Below are 8559 nucleotides of genomic sequence, written 5' to 3'. Positions count from 1 at the left end.
CGGAGTTAGTTAGAGACTTATCCAATCAACTCCATATCCAGACAGTTAGAGGCTTTCGGACCAGACTATTTTAGATAGATGTTTATTTTTTCAGTATTATTATCAGTATTCAGTATTTGTTTTCAGTTTATGAACCTTATGACATTTTTAGCTTAACTTCAGTATATATTTTCAGTATTATTATTTAGTGCTCACAGCAGGTACCAGTCATGGATTAGCTTGGGATCCTTTGGGATCATAAGCACCGTGTGACATCCAGGGTGCAGTCTTGGGCCATTACATTTATAGTTGATGGGTTCAGTAAATCTATATATTTACCATCCTGTAATGTTGATGTAACATCAATGGCAGATTGTTTAGGCAAAATAGGATCTTTATCTGTGATGTTTTCCAATCTTGTCGCAATATTATTAATAGGAGAATAAGGTGATGAAGGAAGCACAGGAAATTTAGAATTAGAAGAAAGCAGTAGAGACTGGCCAGCTGATGAGTACGATTGGCCAGTGGCCGGATTGGCTATTTTCAGGCTATGTGTAGGTGTTTAGGATTCGCATAAAAGAGAAGATAGTTTTTTTAGATTCAAAATTTATTAAATGAGAAGAGGAATCTTTAATTTATGGAGATTCAAAAGCTTTCCTTCAACAAATAGGATAGCCAAATATGGAATAGTTTTATATTTTTTCTTCAAAGAAAAGTAAAAATAATTATGGTGTTACTTTTATTTTCCTTCCAAAAAAGATAAAACTCAAATTTAGTTTAAAAAATCTGACAAAAACCTAACAATTTGTTGGATTAAAAGTTGGAAAGCACTACGTAAAGAATATGCAACCAACTACATTTTTGTTATTAAAAAAGAACAATAACGAGAAAGAAATGAAATAAATGAATAAAACATTTACAGATAGAAAATAAATAAATAAATAAATAAATTGAGGTATGATGAGCGAAATGACTGAGATGTATAAAAGTACCATAAGATGAATGAAATGAGGTATCCAAAACCACTATGAATCGTAAAGTTTGATTTAGTATTATTTATTGAATGATTATTTATTTATTTATTTATTCAATAAATTTTTATATTAAATAGATCACTATTATATATGTGTCTCCAATTTATATAGAAGATGATTTGGTGTATATAGTTTAAGCTTATTCATAGAAGATTAAGTCATCGGTTTCTTATAAGTTAAAGTTATAGTTCACAATCGTAGATGAAAATTTGGACAAACCATCAGAATGATTGTATTACAATATTAAATGTAATTTATCTTGATTACGATAATGGTATAGTTCTAACTTCTCGTGCTAGTACATTTTGTATGTACTGAACAGGACCGAGTAGAGATAGTTGTTTAAGATTGACTGATAAAAACATATCTTTAAACTATTAAATATACTTATATTGTCAATCTTGATATAACTATTATGATCTGTATATATTGTTTATAATTTTGATTTATTAAAAGGTGAGATTCTGAGATGGGTCATTTTTCCTAATAGATTGGATGATAATAATATGTATTGGTGAAATAATAAGTTAATTGATGGAATTCATGTTTCAGAATAAAGATTAAGGATACGCCTTTTATGAGAAGCTTATAAGTTTTCATGTGTAAATCCAACCAATGGATTTATGAATCCAGCATATGAAATAAGTTAAGCATTACTCTAACGAAAATTAGTCATTGTATTAAATTTGACAGTAATTTAATATCTATAATCTTAACATAGGAAAGTAAATAAGTGTTTAATGGATAATTTCAAAATATAAATAAAGGAGTGCAATTATGAATTTTTAGTGGAATAATTTGTAATTTATTAAGGTAAGAATAATTCAAATTAGTGTTTTGAATTATTTTCATAATAGGGTGCCTCAGTAACTAAGTATGTGGATCCTAAAGTTCCAATATTGTACGAGAACTCAAAATTCTATTTTCTAGGAGAAAAGGAGAAGTCACCACTTGTCCTTGTTCAAATAGAAATAGGCGTGTGTTTTTCTTTCCTCCTTAGACTGGAAGAGTATTTCTATAAATAAGGATCTCCACAGTCTAGAAATGGATTAAGTTTTTTATTCAGTACTTGCTCACCCAAGAATTGAGAGAGTTTGGCTATGATCTATTCAGTACTCACAGATTTAAATATGGATTCACTTAAAGATATTTGTTCAAGATTCAAGAGGTATTACTGGTTAATTTTAAGCATATTTTTCATGATCTATGTGTTTATGTTGGTTATCTGTATTACATGCAAGTGATCTTGTCTATTTGCTTCTGCTGCATATGTCTGTTTTCCAATAATTGGCATCACGAGCCTTGATTGTATCTTTATAAATAATTAACATATATTCATGAGAAAATTCACTAGATATGCAAAAGAGGTTATGAATTGTTATTGATGGTTTCAATCTTAAAATAATTTTAAAGATTTCATAAAATTTAACATGATACAGTGATAATGTGGAAAACACTACTACTAATTTATTAGGTTTTTTTGTTATCCGTGTTCATGGGTGTGTAGAAGTGGCCATCTTTTATTTTCTGAGTGATAAGGTGGCAGTATTATTTTCATGAAACAAAGGTTTTTTTGTTTTCTCTGGAAAAAAATGGAAGGAGTTTTCTTTTTATAGAAAAGTTGTACTCCCTTCATTCCGTTTTATATGTCAAAGTTTGAACAGGCATGGAGTTTAAGAAATAAGAAAAGACTGGATGATTTTTATTAAACCATTTTTTATTAAAAAATATACTACTACTATTTTTAATCAAGTGGGTCCTTATAAGTGGAACCAATAAAGATAAATATGAAATTGTGTCTTCAAATAGTTATCAAAAGAGAAAAGATAATATCTTGAACTCTCAGGTGTATTAATAAAGAGAAACTATTTTGGTAAAGAGGGTTCATCCATATAATTACCATGATTAAATAGTAATGAATTATTAAGTTTATGTGTTGGTTTAGACCTTCCTCCCGATTGGATGAATTTAGTACAAGTCAGTATGTATTTAATTACTCGTTTCATAATATGTATCAACTCTCCTAAACTAGGTAATATATTAATGGATCAATGTAACTAGAGTTAAGTTTTCACTTAAACTAATGTCATACTCTCCATTTGAGTTAGGTCTGTAAAAACTTATGGAATGAATAATCGATCATTATATATGTGTATTGAATGAGTAGTTCTCCAATCCCATCGATTGACTATTTAAGAAGCATGAGTATATTTATATGATGAGTTTGAATTTAACTGTCCAATATTTATATGACTGTGTTATTGATCTATTGAAATGTTTTTCAATCTCAGATTCAATATGTCTCATTTTACCTCCTTTAGCACTAATTTGAGTCAAAATAAACTTGAAAGTCATAAATTTAGTGAGAAAAGTATTATTTATAAATCGAAAGGTGGAAAGAAGAAGAAAAAGACTCATAATGCTAAGAAAGTTATATAGATCTAAGTGGCGGCGTGATAAAGCCTAACGGCAAGTGTTTTCAATGCGAGATGTTAGGCCATTAGAAGACACATTATCCAATTTTTCTAGCCCGGAAGAAAAATAAGCTAGATTCACTTTCACTTATCGTTTAAACGTGTTTAACGGTTGTTTACACCATATAATGGTGTGTAGATTTAGGATCCACCGATCATATCTCCACTACTTTGTGTGGTTTTAAGAAACGCGTAAGTTGAATAGAGGTGAAGTTAGTATTTTTAAGGATGATGGTTCAGTATCTCCAACTTTAGCATTATTAAATATTAGTATTTCATTTAGTAATGGTAGAGTTTTAATTCTAAAAAAATGCATTGTATGCACCTGCTGTTACAAGAAATCTTATTTCAATTTTTAGAAGCTTTGAGATATAATTATGATGTTAATTTTCTGATAATGATTGTGTTATAAGCTATAATAAATATTTTATCTCTGTTGTAACATTGATTGATGATCTATTTATTATTAATGTCTCTCCTGCACTGCAACAAACTATTGAACTAAATAATGTTAACCTTTAAGTAAAAGAAAATATCCATCTGTATTTAATAAGACTTATTTATAGCATATGCATTTATGTCACATAAATCTAGACAGGATATCGAGGTCGAGGTTAGTTTAGCATAGACCTTTAGCTTCATTAAAAGTGGAGGCACTACCAGCATATGAATCTTGTTTAGAAGGAAAAATAACTAAGAGACTTTTTCCCTCAAAAGGAAAAAAAAGCATATGATAAATTAGAGTTAATTAATTTTGATTCTTGCAGTCCAATGAACGTTCAAGAAAGAGGTGATTATGAGTATTTTGAGACTTTTATTAATGATTACTCAAAATAAGAATATGATTATTTGTTGCACCGTAAATCTGAATACTTTGAAAAATTTAAAGAATTTAAGACAGAAATGGAAAAATGACATGAGAAATGTATCAAGTTTCAAGGATCTGATTGTGGTGGTCAATACCTTTCCAATGAGTTCATTAGTTACTTATCAGAACAAGAAATTACATCACAAATGCCTGCAACTAGAACTCTACAAGAGAATGGTGTAGCAGAAACAAGAAATAGGATTCTTTTAGAAATGATTAGATATATATGAGTTACTCTGATTTGCCTTCTTTATTTTGGAGTTATGCATTAGAAATTGCAAACTATATTCTGAACTTAGTTTCTTCCGAGTTGGTACCTATGAAACCCATAAAACTATGTACAGTGCATAAACCTAGTCTAAAACATGTTTGAATTTGGTAATGTCCAGCACATATGCTGAAAGGAAAGGAGAAAAGTTGTAAGATAGATCAGAAGTATCTATTTTTGTTAGGTACCCTAAAGAAATTAAAGGTGGTCTATTTTACAATCCTACAGAAAAGAAGGTTGTTGTAAGTATCAACACTAAGTTTCTAGAAAAGGAATTTATAACAAATCACATTACTTGAAGTAAACTAATTTTACGGGAATTAAGAAAAGAGGTAATGAATCAACCTACTGATGATAACTAACATCAAATTAAAACTCCAGATGTCAGAATTAACATGTCATTGTATTTTAGTAGTGGGAGAGATATGAATAGACATAGAGTTCCACAAGTACAAGTTTCTGAAGATCCATTGTATCAAAGTTGTGAGACTGCACTAGAGAAAGAAGTCATTGATGTCCCAACACCATAAGGTGATTAGGATAACATAGAGACTTAAAATCCATCAAATGATATAGTTCAACCACAAGATCATAATAGTTCGATGACCTCTATACTGGCTCTTACAACTACAATGCCTCATAGTAGTGGGAGAGAGATAAGAAAACCATCTTGATATGTACTTTTTGGTAAGTCTTTTGAAAAAATCCTTAAATAGTTGAATATTGAGTCAATAAAATATGACAAAGCACTAGAGGATAAAGATACAGAGAAATAAGTTAATGCTATGAAATTAGAAATGGAGTCTGTGTACTCTAAGAAAGTATAGGATCTTGTAGAACCACCTGTAGATAGAGTCAAACCTATTAAATGTAAATGGATCTATAAGAAAAGAGAGAAGTAGATATAAAATAGCAAAATTACAAATCTAGGATTTTTACAAAAAGATTTACTCAAAAGGAAGAGATCGATTATAACGAAACTTTTTCGCCAGAAGATATGCTTAAGTCTATTATAATTATCTTATTCATTGCTGCTCATTATGATTATGAGATTTGGAAAATGAATGTTAAGACAATTTTCTTTAATGAAAGTCTTGATAAGAGCATTTTTATCCGACAACCAGAAAGTTTCATTGAAAAAGGGAAAGAACACATGTTGTGCAAGTTTAAGAGATTAATTTAAGGATTAAATCAAGCTTAAAAGACATGGAACACTTATTTTCACAATGTGTTTCAGACTTTTGCTTTTAAACAATGTCTTAATCACTCGTGTGTGTACGAAAAAAATAAAATGGGGACAAAGTAGTGTTTCTAGTATTATATACAGATGATAGCTTGCTCATAGAAAATAGTGTAGGCTTGTTGAATTCAGTTAAGAAAGGATTATCTAGTAATTTTAATATGAAATATTTGAAAAAAGCTACTAACATTCATGGGATCAAGGTTCTACGTGATCACAAGAAAAGAATGTTGGGTTTATCGCAAACTCTTTATATTGATACAATTCTTACCAGGTTCAGCATGCATGATACCAAGAAAGTGTTTCTTCCATTTAGACATGAAATTTCTCTTTCTAAGGATCAATGTCCTAAGACTGATGAGGAGATAGAAAACATGAAGGCAGTTTCTTATGCATCTACTATGAGAATCCTCATGTATGTGAGGTTGTGCAGTAGACTCAATATCTATTTTATCATAGGCATGATTAACTTATTTGAGTATAACCCTGAGAAACAACACTGGGTTATAGTTAAGCATATAATCAAGTACCTGAAAAGGGCTAGGGATTACATGCTATTTTATCATTTGAATGAGTTAGTGTCAATAGGATACACAGACTCAGATTTCCAGTCTGACTAGGACTCTAGAAAGTCAATCTCTGAAAATGCATTTACTTTAGGAGGTGCAGTCGTTTTTGGAGTAGAATCAAGTAAATTTGTGTTACTGATTTCATCATGAAAGTTAAATATATATCAGTCTCTGGGGTAGCTACGGAAGGAAGTATGGCTTTGAAACTTTCTCAAAGACTTGGAGGTTGTCCCTACAATAGAAGCGTCACATATAATTTACTACGACAATAGTGGTGTAGTTGCAAATTCAAAGAAACCATGAATCCATAAGAAAGAAAAATACAGTGAGCATAAATATCATTTGATTCGATACATAGTGCAAGGAGGAGATATAATGATTGTGAAGATTGCATAAAAAAACAACCTAGCAAACCCTTTTATAAAAGCTTTATTACAGAATCCTTTTGAAAGGCATGCAGAAGGATTGGGTATTAGAGTTGTGAGTTCATGGTAATGAGTCTAAGTGGGAGATTGTTAGGATATACTTTAAACCATGCGGTTTTGATGTACTATTATTTATTTATTTATTTATTTAATTGTAATAAATCATTGCATTAAATAGATCATTGACATATATGTGTCTTTAACTTATATAGTAGATGATATGGTGTACAGAGTTTATGCTTATATACAGAAGATTAAATCATCAATTCTTCTAAGTTAAAGTTATAGTTCATAATCGCAGATGAAAATTTGGACAAATCATCAGAAAGATTGAAGCACGAGATTAAATGTCATTTATCTTGATTACGAGAATGGCTCTAACTTCTCATGCTAGTGCATTTTATATCTATTGAACAGGATCAAGTTGAGATAGTTATTTTAGACTGACTAATGAAAACATATTCTCAAAACTATTGAACGTACTAATATTCTCAATCTTGATATAACTATTATAATTTGTATATATTATTTATCGTTTTGATTTATTAAAAGGTGGATTCTTAGATAGGTCAATATTCCTGGTAGATTGGATGATAAAAATAAATATTGGTGAAATAATAAGTTAGAAGATGGAATCCATGTCTCGGAATGGAGATTGATGAAATGCCTTTTATGAGAAGCTTATAAGTTTTCATGTGTAAATCTGATCGGTGGATTTATGAATCCAACATGTGAAATAATTTAAGTATTGCTCTACAGAAAATTAATCATTTATTAAATTCGTCAGTAATATAATTTATTGATTAGTATCTGTAATTGTAACATAGAGAATTTAAGTGTTTAATGAAAAATTAAAATATAAAAAAAGAGGAGTGCAACTATGAATTTTTAGTGGAATAATTTATAATTTATTATGGTAAGAATAATTCAAATTAGTATTTTGAATTATTTTCATAATAGGGAGCCTCTATAACTAATTTATGGTCCCTGCAGTTCCCAGATTATACTAAAACTTGGAATCCTTTTTTCCATGTGAAAATGAGAAGTCACCGTCTGTCCTTGTTCAAGTAGAAATAGGCACGTGTTTTTATTTTCTCCTTTGACTAGAAGAGTATTTCTATAAATAGGGATTACCCTAGCCTAGAAATGGAATACGTTTCCTATTCAGCACTTGCCCATTCGGGTATTGAGATAGTTCGGCCGTAAATTTGGGATCACTGTAAAAGACCGCAGATGAAGACGGATTCGCTTTAAGATATTTGGTCATGCTTCAAGAGTTATTCCTGATTAATTTTTAGCATCTTTTGTATGATATATGGTGTTTATGTTGGCTGTCTATATTACAGGCAAGTAATCTTGTCTATTTACTTCCGTTACGTATGCCTGTTTTTCAATAATTGACATCACGATCCTTGCTTGCATCTTTATAAATAACTAAAATATATTCACGAAAAAATTCACTACATATACAAAAGAGGTTATGAATTGTTATTGATGATTTCTATCCCAAAATAATTTTAAAGATTCATAAAATTTACATGATACAGTGATGACATGGAAAACACAACTAGAAATCTATTAAGTTTTGTTGTTATCCGTGTTCATGGGTGGTATTGCGTAGAAATGGCCATGTTTAATTTCCCAAGTGATAAATTGACAGTATTGTTTTCTTGAAACTGTCACACCCCTTTTTACACCAAAA

The 8559-nt window shown here is 29.9% G+C and overlaps 1 long non-coding RNA gene across 1 annotated transcript; it reads left to right on the top strand.

The window, feature by feature from the left end:
• The first annotated feature begins 2056 nt into the window (after window positions 1-2056).
• On the top strand, window positions 2057-8131 carry LOC124891505. Its single transcript, XR_007049724.1, has 2 exons — window positions 2057-2181; window positions 7851-8131. It is a non-coding gene; the product is annotated as an uncharacterized LOC124891505 (long non-coding RNA).
• The last annotated feature ends 428 nt before the right edge of the window (window positions 8132-8559 follow it).

The sequence above is a fragment of the Capsicum annuum genome, chromosome 1 (assembly GCF_002878395.1).
Source record: "Capsicum annuum cultivar UCD-10X-F1 chromosome 1, UCD10Xv1.1, whole genome shotgun sequence".
Classification (NCBI taxonomy): Eukaryota; Viridiplantae; Streptophyta; class Magnoliopsida; order Solanales; family Solanaceae; genus Capsicum; species Capsicum annuum.
This window is presented reverse-complemented; position numbering and strand designations above follow the sequence as displayed.